The sequence below is a fragment of the Lithobates pipiens genome, unplaced genomic scaffold, assembly GCF_037356315.1.
Source record: "Lithobates pipiens isolate NorthernLeopardFrog02 unplaced genomic scaffold, aLitPip1_a1.2 Scaffold_77, whole genome shotgun sequence".
Classification (NCBI taxonomy): domain Eukaryota; kingdom Metazoa; phylum Chordata; class Amphibia; order Anura; family Ranidae; genus Lithobates; species Lithobates pipiens.
The window spans coordinates 1,020,519-1,033,424 of record NW_027507900.1 but is presented as its reverse complement, the minus strand read 5'-3'; the positions used below and the strand labels follow the sequence as shown (position 1 = coordinate 1,033,424).

General features: G+C 54.1%; 1 long non-coding RNA gene across 1 annotated transcript in view; it reads right to left on the bottom strand.

The window, feature by feature from the left end:
• Window positions 1-8,745, bottom strand: part of LOC143959494 (uncharacterized) — a 236,931-nt gene extending 228,186 nt beyond the window's left edge. Inside the window, exon 1 of the long non-coding RNA XR_013270239.1 lies at window positions 8,261-8,745. This is a non-coding gene — a long non-coding RNA (uncharacterized LOC143959494). The remainder of the gene's footprint in view (window positions 1-8,260) is intronic.
• Between the last annotated feature and the right edge of the window lie 4,161 nt (window positions 8,746-12,906).

Below are 12,906 nucleotides of genomic sequence, written 5' to 3'. Positions count from 1 at the left end.
GATAAGGGGGGGGGGGGGAGGGAGGACGACATCAGTGATAAGGGGGGGGGGGGAGGGGAGGACGACATCAGTGATAAGGGGGGGGGGAGGGGAGGACGACATCAGTGATAAGGGGGGGGGGGGGGGAGGGGAGGACGACATCAGTGATAAGGGGGGGGGGGAGGGGAGGACGACATCAGTGATAAGGGGGGGGGGGGAGGGGAGGACGACATCAGTGATAAGGGGGGGGGGGAGGGGAGGACGACATCAGTGATAAGGGGGGGGGGGGGAGGGGAGGACGACATCAGTGATAAGGGGGGGGGGGGAGGGGAGGACGACATCAGTGATAAGGGGGGGGAAGGGGAGGACGACATCAGTGATAAGGGGGGGGGGAAGGGGAGGACGACATCAGTGATAAGGGGGGGGGGGGAGGGGAGGACGACATCAGTGATAAGGGGGGGGGGGGGGGAGGGAGGACGACATCAGTGATAAGGGGGGGGGGGGGGGAGGGGAGGACGACATCAGTGATAAGGGGGGGGGGGGGAGGGGAGGGACGACATCAGTGATAAGGGGGGGGGGGAGGGAGGACGACATCAGTGATAAGGGGGGGGGGAGGGGAGGACGACATCAGTGATAAGGGGGGGGGGAGGGGAGGACGACATCAGTGATAAGGGGGGGGGGAGGGGAGGACGACATCAGTGATAAGGGGGGGGGGGGAGGGGAGGACGACATCAGTGATAAGGGGGGGGGGGAGGGGAGGACGACATCAGTGATAAGGGGGGGGGGAGGGGAGGACGACATCAGTGATAAGGGGGGGGGGGAGGGGAGGACGACATCAGTGATAAGGGGGGGGGGGGAGGGGGGACGACATCAGTGATAAGGGGGGGGGGAGGGGAGGACGACATCAGTGATAAGGGGGGGGGAGGGAGGACGACATCAGTGATAAGGGGGGGGGAGGAGGACGACATCAGTGATAAGGGGGGGGGAGGGGAGGGACGACATCAGTGATAAGGGGGGGGGGGAGGGGAGGACGACATCAGTGATAAGGGGGGGGGGACATCAGTGATAAAGGGGGGGGAGGGGAGGGGGACATCAGTGATAAAGGGGGGGGGGAGGGGAGGACGACATCAGTGATAAGGGGGGGGGGGGAAGGGAGGACGACATCAGTGATAAAGGGGGGGGAGGGGAGGACATCAGTGATAAGGGCGGGGGGGAGACATCAGTGATAAGGGGGGGGGAGACATCAGTGATAAGGGGGGGGAGACATCAGTGATAAGGGGGGGGGAGACATCAGTGATAAGGGGGGGGGAGACATCAGTGATAAGGGGGGGGGAGGACATCAGTGATAAGGGGGGGGGGGGAGGGGAGGACGACATCAGTGATAAGGGGGAGGGGAGGAGGACATCAGTGATAAAGGGGGGGAGGGGAGGACATCAGTGATAAGGGGGGAGGGGAGGGGAGGAGGACATCAGTGATAAGGGGGGGGGGGGGGGAGGACATCAGTGATAAGGGGGGGGGGGGGGGAGGAGGACATCAGTGATAAGGGGGGGGGGAGACATCAGTGATAAGGGGGGGGGGGGAGACATCAGTGATAAGGGGGGGGGGGGGAGACATCAGTGATAAGGGGGGGGGGGAGGAGGACATCAGTGATAAGGGGGGGGGGGGGGAGGAGGACATCAGTGATAAGGGGGGGGGGGGAGGGGAGGACGACATCAGTGATAAGGGGGGGGGGGAGGGGAGGACGACATCAGTGATAAGGGGGGGGGGACATCAGTGATAAAGGGGGGGGAGGGGAGGACGACATCAGTGATAAGGGGGGGGGAGGGAGGACGACATCAGTGATAAGGGGGGGGGAGGGGAGGACGACATCAGTGATAAGGGGGGGGGGGGGGAGGGGAGGACGACATCAGTGATAAAGGGGGGGGAGGGGAGGACATCAGTGATAAGGGGGGGGGGGAGACATCAGTGATAAGGGGGGGGGAGACATCAGTGATAAGGGGGGGGAGACATCAGTGATAAGGGGGGGTGAGACATCAGTGATAAGGGGGGGGGGGAGGGGAGGACGACATCAGTGATAAGGGGGAGGGGAGGAGGACATCAGTGATAAAGGGGGGGAGGGGAGGACATCAGTGATAAAGGGGGGGGGGAGACATCAGTGATAAAGGGGGAGGGGAGGACATCAGTGATAAGGGGGGGGGGAGGAGGACATCAGTGATAAGGGGGGGGGGAGGAGGACATCAGTGATAAGGGGGGGGGGGAGGAGGACATCAGTGATAAGGGGGGGGGGGAGGAGGACATCAGTGATAAGGGGGGGGGGAGGACATCAGTGATAAGGGGGGGGGGGAGGAGGACATCAGTGATAAGGGGGGGGGGAGGACATCAGTGATAAGGGGGGGGGGAGGAGGACATCAGTGATAAGGGGGGGAGGAGGACATCAGTGATAAGGGGGGGGGGAGGAGGACATCAGTGATAAGGGGGGGGAGACATCAGTGATAAGGGGGGGGAGGACATCAGTGATAAGGGGGGGGAGGACATCAGTGATAAGGGGGGGGGGGGAGGAGGACATCAGTGATAAGGGGGGGGGGGAGGAGGACATCAGTGATAAGGGGGGGGAGGAGGACATCAGTGATAAGGGGGGGGGGAGGAGGACATCAGTGATAAGGGGGGGGGGGAGGACATCAGTGATAAGGGGGGGGGAGACATCAGTGATAAAGGGGGGAGGGGAGGACATCAGTGATAAGGGGGGGGGGAGACATCAGTGATAAAGGGGGGGGGGAGGACATCAGTGATAAGGGGGGGGGGGAGGAGGACATCAGTGATAAGGGGGGGGGGAGACATCAGTGATAAGGGGGGGGAGGACATCAGTGATAAGGGGGGGGAGGACATCAGTGATAAGGGGGGGGGGAGGAGGACATCAGTGATAAGGGGGGGGGGGGGGAGGACATCAGTGATAAGGGGGGGGGGGGGGGAGGACATCAGTGATAAGGGGGGGGGGGAGGAGGACATCAGTGATAAGGGGGGGGGGGGAGGAGGACATCAGTGATAAGGGGGGGGAGGACATCAGTGATAAAGGGGGGGGGGGAGACATCAGTGATAAGGGGGGGGAGGAGGACATCAGTGATAAAGGGGGGGGGGGAGACATCAGTGATAAGGGGGGGGAGGAGGACATCAGTGATAAAGGGGGGGGGGGAGGACATCAGTGATAAGGGGGGGGGGGGGGAGACATCAGTGATAAAGGGGGGAGGGAGGACATCAGTGATAAGGGGGGAGGGGAGGACATCAGTGATAAAGGGGGGAGGGGAGGACATCAGTGATAAGGGGGGGGGGGGGAGGAGGACATCAGTGATAAAGGGGGGGGGGAGGACATCAGTGATAAAGGGGGGGGGGGGAGGACATCAGTGATATAGGGGGAGGGGAGAGTCAGCTTCCACCAGCAGCTTCTCGCACAGGTGACACACTCCCCTCCCCCATCTACACTCAGACAGTCTCATATTTCACCTCCCATCTCCTCATCAGATGTGTGACTGCAATCTCCTCCCCCTCTTTATATACCTCCCACCAAACACGTCCCTCCCACCAAACACGTCCCTCCCACCACTCCATCTTCCCAGAGACCAGACCCCGCCCCGATCTTCCTAACTCCTCCCACCCCGTCATCTTCCCGGAGAACAAAACCCCGCCCTCACTCCGTCCCCCTCCTCCCTCCCCATCCTTCCCCGGTATGAGTTCCCGGAGAGCAGACCCGCCCCCGGACTCCTCGCTCCGCCCTCTTAGGAGGAGTCATGTCCCCAGAGGATGGATGGAATTCTCCCCTGAGAGAAGGCGGATGGTCTCCGGGAAAATGGCGCCTGTGTCGGGGACACTTCTGTACTGAGGAGGGGGAGGAGACTACAAGTCCCAGCATTCCCCGCCCATCACTTACAGAACCCCTCCCCTTTATACAACTGCTTATCCATAGCAACCCCCCCATAGCAACCCGTCCATAACAACTCGTCCATAGCAACCCCTCCATAGCAACCAGCCCATAGCAACCCATCCATTCCAACCCTCCATAGCAATCCATCCATAGCAACTTATCTATAGCAACTTGTCCATAGCAACCCGTCTATAGCAACCTGTCCATAGCAACCCGTCCATAGAAACCCACCCATAGAAACAAGTCCATAGCAACCCTTCATAGTAACATTTCATAGCAATCCTCCATAGCAACCAGACAGTCCATAGCAACCCATCTATAGCAACCCTTCATAGTAACCAGTCCATAGCAACCAGTCATAACAATCCTCCATAGTAACCCGTCATAACAATCCTCCATAGCAACCCTAAATAACAATCCTGCATAGCAACCCTTCATAGCAACCCGTCATAACAATCCTCCATAGCAACCCGTCATAACAATCCTCCATAGTAACCCGTCATAACAATCCTCCATAGTAACCCGTCATAACAATCCTCCATAGTAACCCTAAATAACAATCCTCCATAGTAACCCGTCATAACAATCCTCCATAGCAACCCTAAATAACAATCCTGCATAGCAACCCTTCATAGTAACCCGTCATAACAATCCTCCATAGCAACCCTAAATAACAATCCTTCATAGCAACCCGTCATAACAATCCTCCATAGTAACCCGTCATAACAATCCTCCATAGTAACCCTAAATAACAATCCTCCATAGTAACCCATCATAACAATCCTCCATAGTAACCCTAAATAACAATCCTGCATAGCAACCCTAAATATCAATCCTCCATAGTAACCCTTCATAACAATCCTCCATAGCAACCCTAAATAACAATCCTGCATAGCAACCCTTCATAGCAACCCGTCATAACAATCCTCCATAGTAACCCGTCATAACAATCCTCCATAGTAACCCGTCATAACAATCCTGCATAGCAACCCTAAATAACAATCCTCCATAGTAACCCTTCATAACAATCCTCCATAGCAACCCTAAATAACAATCCTGCATAGCAACCCTTCATAGCAACCCGTCATAACAATCCTCCATAGTAACCCGTCATAACAATCCTCCATAGTAACCCGTCATAACAATCCTCCATAGTAACCCTAAATAACAATCCTCCATAGTAACCCTTCATAACAATCCTCCATAGCAACCCTAAATATCAATCCTCCATAGTAACCTTTCATACTCGGGATGAGCCCGCGGTTCGGCCCCGTGTGGTGTTGTTGGTGTGGATGGAGAGAGAGTGTGATTTAGATTAAGCAGGCAGGTTATTCAGTCAGTGCAGGCAGTGTATTTATATGTATATATAGTCAGTCTAGTATATATATGTATATACTCTATATTCAGTCAGTGCAGGCAGTGTAGTGTATATATAACACAGTGTATTGAAGTGATTAAGGGGAACCCCACGCTAAAATAAAAATAAAACAATTGTGTGGGGTTCCCCCCCAAAATCCATACCAGACCCTTATCCAAGCATGCAACCTGCAGACTGCATGAAAAGCGGGGACGAGAGAGCCCCCCCACATTCCTGAACCATACCAGGCCACATACCATCAACATGGGGAGGGTGCTTTGGGGTCCCCCAAATCACTTTGTCCCCATATTAAAGGGGACAAGTGCCTCATCCCCACAACCCTTGCCCAGTGGTTGTGGGGTCTGCGAGTGGGGGGTTAATGGGAATCTAGAAGCCCCCTTTGAGAAGGGGGCCCCCAGATCTTGCCCCCCCCACAATGGATATCGGTTACATTGTACCCCTACCCATTCACCAAAAAAGTTGGACAGTTTTTGACAATACCTTTATTCCTGTCCCGTGATGTCCATCCATCTTCAATCAAAGAGCCGACGGACCCAAGAAAAAGGAAAAGCTCCGCCTCCATGGGAGGCGTCCCGCTGACTGCTGTCTTTTCGCAGTAACAGCTCTTATATAGCCAAGGGCGGGGCCACCCGGTGATGTAAATGGCTGACCCCCGCCCCTCTGACGTCATATAGGATGCCCTGACGCTTTGGCCAATCGGTCAAACAGGTCTGACGATCCGCCTCCCGATTGGCGGGGAGAAGCGATAATCTGCAAATAGAGAAAATTAATTTGCTATGGTCACACAATTGGGTGGGATCGGGGGGCGCACTCTCTGCGCCCCGAGCCCATCATATGTTGAAGCCTATTAGAGCCTCTGGCTTTAATCAAGGGTGCTTAAAAAAATATACCCCCGTCATAGGAATGCATGCATCCGGCGTCCTGATAGGGGCCGGAGCATGGATGGGGGGGCAGTGTCCATGTGCCCACAATCCACGGGCCACCACCGGAGTCACTAAGTTTTTCTCTAGAATTGTCATGAAAAAGGGGTGGCACCCTCATGTATATAGTAGATAGATGTCTACTAGGACATTATTAGGACATAAGACTACTGTTATTGTATATTTCTTTTCTTCCCTCACTTGTTCGGGTGGCACGCCACAGGTAAAACTGTAAACACTGTCTTCTATTTATCTGCCCTTGTGTGAACTGCCACTTGATCATGTACATATGTTATGCATACCTACTTCATGTGATACACCACATGTATTGTTACTTTGTTTATCCTCCCCTGTTACCCCACCTATCCCTGTTTTTGACAGGACACCCACTTGAGAGTTTACATTTTTTTTTTCTTGCAAACGCTGAGACGTAGTTTTCTAGGCAGGGGGAGGATGTAGCACCCTGGTGTTTAGGCAGGGCTACTAGCAAATTTCGTTTGCCAAAGTAGTAATTGTCCTGGCTAATTGTTAGGAGATCCACTGATTTCCCCCTAATTCTGGAATTGCTGCACCAGAGCAGACTTCTCACCAGCCGGGGACGGTGAAGAAGTAGGAAAGCTTCAGCAAGTGCCAAGCCAGAGACCCAGCAGGATAGCGTGGGGGTGACACTTGAGAAGTGCCAAGCCAGGGACCCAGTAGGATAGTGGGGATGACGCTTGAGAAGTGCCAAGCCAGGGACCCAACCAGCGGAGGTGACACTTGCAGAGCAGCCTTGTGTGCCAAGCCAGGGACCCAACCAGCAGAGGTGACACTTGCAGAGCAGCCATGTGTGCCAAGCCAGGGACCCAACCAGCAGAGGTGACACTTGCAGAGCAGCCATGTGTGCCAAGCCAGGGACCCAACCAGCGGAGGTGACACTTGCAGAGCAGCCTTGTGTGCCAAGCCAGGGACCCAACCAGCGAAGGTGACACTTGCAGAGCAGCCTTGTGTGCAAAGCCAGGGACCCAACCAGCGGAGGTGACACTTGCAGAGCAGCCTTGTGTGCAAAGCCAGGGACCCAACCAGCGGAGGTGACACTTGCAGAGCAGCCTTGTGTGCAAAGCCAGGGACCCAACCAGTGGAGGTGACACTTGCAGAGCAGCCTTGTGTGCAAAGCCAGGGACCCAACCAGCGGAGGTGACACTTGCAGAGCAGCCTTGTGTGCAAAGCCAGGGACCCAACCAGCGGAGGTGACACTTGCAGAGCAGCCATGTGTGCAAAGCCAGGGACCCAACCAGCAGAGGTGACACTTGCAGAGCAGCCTTGTGTGCCAAGCCAGAGACCCAACCAGCAGAGGTGACACTTGCAGAGCAGCCTTGTGTGCCAAGCCAGAGACCCAACCAGTGGAGGGGACACTTGCAGAGCATTATTGTGTGCCAAGCCAGGGACCCAACCAGAGGAGGGGACACTTGCAGAGCAAGTTGGCGCTATATAAATCGTGTATAATAATAATAATAATAACTGTTCTAAAGCCCCATACAGACTATCAGTTTTTCTGCTGAGTTTTTCCTTCAGATTTACCAAAACCATATAATATGAGGTCAAACCTTAGGAGTTTCAATCTGTATGCAATCAGGCCGGCCCTTCACTACATGGTTTTGGTAAGTCTAAAGGAAAAACTGATAGTGTGTATGGGGCCTTAGACTGTTGTCATAGGAGACAGCGATCCTACACCTGCAGATGTGATGTCTTGCTGGATGCTTTTCCTTGCATGGCTGTCTACCTGTAGAGGTCTCGGAGTCTGATAATTAACATTGCAACTACCTAAGGGTGTGCTGGCCCTAACCCTCTCTCCCAAAGTTCTGTTCAAGAGAAATAAAATCTCTTTGCATTCAAGAAGTGTCTGGCGCCCATGAATCTACCTTGTATTACACCCACTATACCTCACAACCCACTCTATATGGAAGGATCTCAGCCCCTCTTGGCCCCAGAGTTTCTCATTAGACTAAAGGAGGCCTGGGATCTTCAGAAGCAATATCTCATGGTCTAGTAGAAAGAGAATTCTGGGATGAGAATACTGAGCCCCACCCTGAAATATCATCGCAGTTTTCATACAATCCAGATTCCTCGGGATGAAAGGACGAGGAGACCCCACACACCAGAGCTCTACAGAACTTCCATCTCACACGTTTCTTGGAACAAAGGTCAGTATTTCGAGGACGGAGATGCAGCTTAAGTGATGAGAGTGATCTATAGAACAAACATGTCACATCATAGGTTACAAATGTCCAAACATTTCTATTACATTGTAACCAATGTTTACTACCTTCGGGGGGGTCCATCTCGCCTGGCACTGCAGTCTGAGTCCCCCCCCCTTATCTCTCATAGCGTCCTTCATACTGATTATCTTCTGAAGGGCGACCTCTTTGTGTGCCATAGGAATCTTGAAGGACACCCATCATGAAACCAATCCCTCTGATCCCTCTCATGAGGTTTGTGTATTGATCTATCAGCTGATAGCTAAGCAATGTATAGACATTTGTTCTTCTAGGTTCTTACTCTTATCACATGAGCTGTACTTCCATCTTCAAAAGTGGACTTTGTTCCCTGAAACGTGTCGGAGGAAAGTTCTGTGCTGTACTCCTATGGTGTGTCAGGGTCTCCTCGGGGTTCAATCTGTGAATGTCTCAAAACCCTCTTTATATAAAAAAATAAAACTGGAATCCTTTTATATATCAGTTGGTGTTTTGGGTTCACATCCCATAAATATTCCTCTGGTCTTTGACGTTTTAGTTCCCATAATATTTTTTATGGAGATATTAGTATGTAAAACCTGAATCATTTCCTCTGATCTTCTATTGCTATCTAATAACACACTGAATATAAAGCTCACAGTACAAAGACTGGCTGTCCCCTGGACACCTACCTCTGGATCAGACACTGGCCAGTACCTCCACCTGGCAGACATGGAGCTCGTAGTATGATGTGTCCACCTGGGCAGACCCTGTCCCAAAGCATTGGTAATGGTGCCCCATGTGTACTGAGTGACCCTGTCCTGGGGTATTGGTAATGGTGCCCCATGTGTACAGAGTGATCCTGTCCTGGGGTATTGGTAATGGTGCCCCATGTGTACTGAGTGACCCTGTCCTGGGGTATTGGTAATGGTGCCCCATGTGTACTGAGTGACCCTGTCCTGGGGTATTGGTAATGGTGCCCCATGTGTATGTAGTGATCCTGTCCTGGGGTATTGGTAATGGTGCCCCATGTGTACGGAGTGACCCTGTCGCGGGACATTGGTAATGGTGTCCCATGTGTACAGAGTGACCCTGTCCCGGGGTATTGGTAATGGTGCCCCATGTGTACGTAGTGACCCTGTCCCGGGACATTGGTAATGGTGCCCCATGTGTACTGAGTGACCCTGTCCCGGGGTATTGGTAATGGTGCCCCATGTGTATGTAGTGACCCTGTCCTGGGGTATTGGTAATGGTGCTCCATGTTTACTGAGTGATCCTGTCCCGGGGTATTGGTAATGGTGCCCCATGTGTACGGAGTGACCCTGTCCTGGGACATTGGTAATGGTGCCCCATGTGTACGGAGTGACCCTGTCCTGGGGTATTGGTAATGGTGCTCCATGTGTACAGAGTGACCCTGTCCCGGGGTATTGGTAATGGTGCCCCATGTGTACAGAGTGACCCTGTCCCGGGGTATTGGTAATGGTGCCCCATGTGTACTGAGTGATCCTGTCCCGGGGTATTGGTAATGGTGCCCCATGTGTACTGAGTGATCCTGTCCCGGGGTATTGGTAATGGTGCCCCATGTGTACTGAGTGATCCTGTCCCGGGGTATTGGTAATGGTGCCCCATGTGTATGTAGTGACCCTGTCCTGGGGTATTAGTAATGGTGCCCCATGTGTACGGAGTGACCCTGTCCCGGGGTATTGGTAATGGTGCTCCATGTTTACGGAGTGATCCTGTCCTGGGGTATTGGTAATGGTGCCCCATGTGTACGGAGTGACCCTGTCCTGGGGTATTGGTAATGGTGCCCCATGTGTACAGAGTGACCCTGTCCTGAGGTATTGGTAATGGTGCCCCATGTGTACGGAGTGACCCTGTCCTGGGGTATTGGTAATGGTGCTCCATGTGTACAGAGTGACCCTGTCCTGGGGTATTGGTAATGGTGCCCCATGTGTACGGAGTGACCCTGTCCTGGGACATTGGTAATGGTGCCCCATGTGTACAGAGTGACCCTGTCCCGGGGTATTGGTAATGGTGCCCCATGTGTACAGAGTGACCCTGTCCTGGGGTATTGGTAATGGTGCCCCATGTGTACGGAGTGACCCTGTCCCGGGACATTGGTAATGGTGCCCCATGTGTACGGAGTGACCCTGTCCCGGGGTATTGGTAATGGTGCCCCATGTGTACGTAGTGACCCTGTCCCGGGGTATTGGTAATGGTGCCCCATGTGTACGTAGTGACCCTGTCCCGGGACATTGGTAATGGTTCCCCATGTGTACGGAGTGACCCTGTCCTGGGGTATTGGTAATGGTGCCCCATGTGTACGGAGTGACCCTGTCCTGGGGTATTGGTAATGGTGCCCCATGTGTATGTAGTGACCCTGTCCTGAGGTATTGGTAATGGTGCCCCATGTGTACGTAGTGACCCTGTCCCGGGACATTGGTAATGGTGCGCCATGTGTACAGAGTGATCCTGTCCCGGGGCATTGGTAATGGTGCCCCATGTGTACGGAGTGACCCTGTCCTGGGGTATTGGTAATGGTGCTCCATGTGTACAGAGTGACCCTGTCCCGGGGTATTGGTAATGGTGCCCCATGTGTACAGAGTGACCCTGTCCCGGGGTATTGGTAATGGTGCCCCATGTGTACTGAGTGATCCTGTCCCGGGGTATTGGTAATGGTGCTCCATGTTTACGGAGTGATCCTGTCCTGGGGTATTGGTAATGGTGCCCCATGTGTACGGAGTGACCCTGTCCTGGGGTATTGGTAATGGTGCCCCATGTGTACAGAGTGATCCTGTCCTGAGGTATTGGTAATGGTGCCCCATGTGTACGGAGTGACCCTGTCCTGGGGTATTGGTAATGGTGCCCCATGTGTATGTAGTGACCCTGTCCTGAGGTATTGGTAATGGTGCCCCATGTGTACGGAGTGACCCTGTCCCGGGACATTGGTAATGGTGCCCCATGTGTACAGAGTGACCCTGTCCCGGGGTATTGGTAATGGTGCCCCATGTGTACGTAGTGATCCTGTCCCGGGACATTAGTAATGGTGCCCCATGTGTAAGTAGTGACCCTGTCCTGGGGTATTGGTAATGGTGCTCCATGTGTACAGAGTAACCCTGTCCTGGGGTATTGGTAATGGTGCCCCATGTGTACGGAGTGACCCTGTCCCGGGGTATTGGTAATGGTGCCCCATGTGTACAGAGTGATCCTGTCCCGGGGTATTGGTAATGGTGCTCCATGTGTACGGCGTGACCCTGTCCCTGGGTATTGGTAATGGTGCCCCATGTGTACGGAGTGACCCTGTCCCGGGGTATTGGTAATGGTGCCCCATGTGTATGGAGTGACCCTGTCCCGGGGTATTGGTAATGGTGCCCCATGTGTACAGAGTGACCCTGTCCCTGGGTATTGGTAATGGTGCCCCATGTGTACAGAGTGACCCTGTCCCTGGGTATTGGTAATGGTGCCCCATGTGTATGGAGTGACCCTGTCCCGGGGTATTGGTAATGGTGCCCCATGTGTACGGAGTGATCCTGTCCCGGGGTATTAGTAATGGTGCCCCATGTGTACGGAGTGATCCTGTCCTGGGGTATTGGTAATGGTGCCCCAAGTGTACGGAGTGACCCTGTCCCGGGGTATTGGTAATGGTGCCCCATGTGTACAGAGTGACCCTGTCCTGGGGTATTGGTAATGGTGCCCCAAGTGTACGGAGTGACCCTGTCCCTGGGTATTGGTAATGGTGCCCCATGTGTACGGAGTGACCCTGTCCCGGGGCATTGGTAATGGTGCCCCATGTGTACAGAGTGATCCTGTCCCGGGGTATTGGTAATGGTGCCCCATGTGTACGGAGTGACCCTGTCCCGGGGTATTGGTAATGGTGCCCCATGTGTACAGAGTGACCCTGTCCCGGGGTATTGGTAATGGTGCCCCATGTGTACGGAGTGACCCTGTCCCGGGGTATTGGTAATGGTGCCCCATGTGTACGGAGTGACCCTGTCCCGGGGCATTGGTAATGGTGACACATGTGTACGGAGTGATCCTGTCCCGGGGTATTGGTAATGGTGCCCCATGTGTACAGAGTGACCCTGTCCCGGGGTATTGGTAATGGTGCCCCATGTGTACGGAGTGACCCTGTCCCGGGGCATTGGTAATGGTGACACATGTGTACGGAGTGATTCTGTCTCGGGGTATTGGTAATGGTGACACATGTGTACAGAGTGATCCTGTCCAAGGTGCCCCCAGAAGAACCCACCCCAGGGATTGGCCCTCCTATGTGACCCACATTTGGGGAAGGGGAACATGGAGGAGGTGTCACCCGCCTACCCTACCAGCTGGAAAGGGACACCCCACTTCACACAGGTACAGAGCTAAGGCTTTCAATCACAGGTGGTGTGCTGGAGCTCCTTCCCCTGTCACCATTTATCTCCTGGTGTCAGATAGCAGAGGAAGGAGGCAGCTGACAGGGGGGTCCCTCTGAGGAAGCCACGTGGTGTAACGCGAAAG